The sequence below is a fragment of the Gadus chalcogrammus genome, chromosome 9 (genome assembly GCF_026213295.1).
Source record: "Gadus chalcogrammus isolate NIFS_2021 chromosome 9, NIFS_Gcha_1.0, whole genome shotgun sequence".
In the NCBI taxonomy this organism is placed as follows: Eukaryota; Metazoa; Chordata; class Actinopteri; order Gadiformes; family Gadidae; genus Gadus; species Gadus chalcogrammus.
This window is the reverse complement of record NC_079420.1, coordinates 6,730,101-6,733,264: the sequence shown is the minus strand read 5'-3', so window position 1 is coordinate 6,733,264 and position 3,164 is coordinate 6,730,101.

Here is a 3,164-nt window from a genome sequence, read left to right as displayed (position 1 = left end):
AGCACCGAGCTTATGTGCCCCTGTCCTCCATTTTGAGGCCCTGATTGGTGCGACAGTGGAACGGCGGTTATGATTTAATAGGGCCCTATTAACTGCGTTGCCATCATCCATCTGGGTGCTGGCTGACACCCGTTAGCGCTAGCTAAAACAACCGGTACGAGGTGGAGATGGATGATGGGGAGCCGTTGTGGACAAGCAAAGGGGGGGCTAGTGGTGACCTCATCTCCATCGCTAATTAAACAGATTGGACTGTCATAGTTGCACTGCATATGCCCACTGCAAAGAGAGAAGGAGTGGGCATGAATACAAGGGCCTTTTTAATTGCTGGGTAAAAAAACAACACCGGTGTGAAAGCATATCTTGCGCCTATTGGGTGTGTGTGTGTGTGTGTGTGTGCGTGTGTGTGTATGGTGTGTGTGTTGTGTGTGTGTGTGGTGTGTGTGTGTGTGGTGTGTGTGTGTGTGTGTGTGTGTGTGTGTGTGTGTGTGTGTCTGTGTGTGTGTTGTGTGTGTGTGTGTGTGTGTGTGTGTGTGTGGTGGGTGTGTGTGTTGTGTGTGTGTGCTCCTCCAAATAGGAGGCTACACAAACCGACAGCATCACCTGCACATCAGGAATTAAGCTTTGCATTGGATTAGAAGCCTTTACCTTATCATAATGCGTTCTGTGCCAGAGATGCGTACAGAAGTACATAAGATGTGTATAGTTTTAACATGAAACGATCAGGTTTTAAAAGGTATGGTGGTCAACAATGGACAGAAAATCAATAACTCTAATTGATTAAATAAGAAAACAGGTCACGTTTAATGGGTTAAGTGGGTTTGAAGGCCTGAAGGGAAGGGTGGGATATTTTCATTTGGACACTTTCACAAATCTGACTTACTCTGGCTTGGTGTCTCCAAAATTGCCTTCTCTACCTTTACAAATGAAGACAATCATGTTTTAAAGCCAGACAGGAAGGGTCTGGGGAAAGACGCTCAGTAATGTAAATGGCCACAGGGTTTTGGGGAAGAGACCAATTTTTGAAAATACATTCCCTATCGAGTACAGAAAGGCCTGGTCAGGCCTTTCTGTACTCGATAGGGAATTGTATTTTCAAAAATTTGGTTTGAGTTTACAGAAACTTTGTGTTTTTCGTGTACATTAGCTCGTGTTTTTTATCACACATTCAAGAACGAAAACATATGGAGGACTTTTGCCATTTACTTTCCGGACTTCATATTTGAAAAAACTTGACTTTTGAGGTCCCGCAACACTGGTGCCAACACTTAAAACTCACATAGCACCTAACCGCTGAATAAAAGAAAACACACACAAAAAAAGAAAAAAGTAGCGAAGCTGGAAGTGGCGACTCTTTTCAAAGTCAATTTTGTGTTTCCCTTTGAAATTCTAAGTGAGCTGAACCGACTCACAGTTCAGGGCGTCTCAAAGAGCTACCGAAGCAGACCGTCAGCCCCCTGCCAGTCAGACTGCAGACTTTAGTCCCCGCAGCCTGGGCTGAACCTGTCCGACCCGCCCAGATACCGCGCGCACTTACCGCACGCTGCAATTTCTGGTCGCAAACCGAGACACTCCAATCTTCCCGCGGTGCGCATCACCGCCTCGCTGGTTACGCGATTACAGGACAACCGGGGCCGACTCTGAATACCGCCAAACAGATGTGATGGTCGCACTTAAACTCTTACAGGCGGATATCGTAATCGCGGTCGGGGCGCTTGGTGCGCGTTTTCGCCGACATTCACACACCAGCTGCAGTGCGTGCTGATTGGCCCTCGAGCAATTGCACGAACGAGAGCAGGGGGGGCTCCCTAGGCCTCCCGATTCCCCCCACCGCATCACCATCCAATCCCTCCATTCTCTCTCCCGTAGAGAGAGAGGGAAGGATGCTGCTGTTCTGCCGGTCTGCATACCGACCGCCTGGGAGCAGACGGATAAGAGCACCAATACATGGGACTAATGTATAGATTTGTATATATTAATCAGGGGAGGTTGCAGATACGGGTAAGATGGCCGACAACAGGTGAGGTAAACTGATGATGCTCACAGTCAGGTGACCGCGGAAAGAGGAATGGAGGAGGCGGAGTCGGTGTTGAGGTTAACCGCGTTGTGGTGTATTTGCAGAATCGTTTTCATTATTGATGTGGTTTCGGATTTGGACACACGCGTAGAATTCTGACGGGCAAGGATCTGTAGTGAGGTCGGGATCTCATGTGATCTGAGAGGGTTTGGGGGAAGAGCCATGGCCGTGATTTATCAACTTCAACCCGCGGTTAGGATTGCGTTCAGCTGTGTGGACGTCAAAGTTAGAATTAAAGAGCCAACCGTGAGATTGACGCCGGCCACAGTGCGACTCAAGAGGGGAGCCTTTCAACAGCCTCCCTGGAATTGGGCAAATTTCCGATGCCTCCCAAAGGCTCACTCCTTCACTTCCTCCCACATTTACGGGAGGGGGATAACTCACACCAATGGTCGGACATAGGCGGGTTTTCTTCATCCCCGGATCTTCCCTGATCGGACATGATCGCCTGATCCAGGTATGGTCTTGAGGATATATGTGTCTCCACTATCATGACATGTTTGATATACGTCCAGGTCTGCAGTGTCCGTCGGCTGTTTACCTCCTGTTGAAGGCTTTAGTCTAACGCCTGTGGTCTAGCTGTAGGCTACTGTGAGCCGAAAGCCTTACGCCCATACCTGCTCCTTGGAAGACATCTATCTCAAATCAATAACAGCAGAATGAACGATAAGTCGCTCCGATAAAGGGCATCTGCTTGAGGTGGAATGAATAGATAAATAAATGATTCAATCAATCAGATCATACCCAATATCACCCTCTCAGTCGTTTCCTCATTTTAATCTGTCTGGTCTCTGTGTCTCTCTAGCTAGCCTCTAACTCAGAGGTTGTCTTCTGTTTTCTGTCAGCTCCCCCCCCCCCCCCCCCCCCCCCCCCCCCCCGGAGCTCCTGTTGGGAACAGCGGCCTCAGGACTCAGATGATGAGCAGTAAACTGCCAGAGGGATGAGGCCCTGCCAAAACAACACAGCCGGAGCAGCCAGGAGCCCGGTGGCCAGACGGCCACCAGGGAGACAGAGGGACAAAGGGACGGAGGGACGGAGAGACAGAGAGACAGACAGAGGGACAAGGGACGGAGAGACAGAGAGACAGACA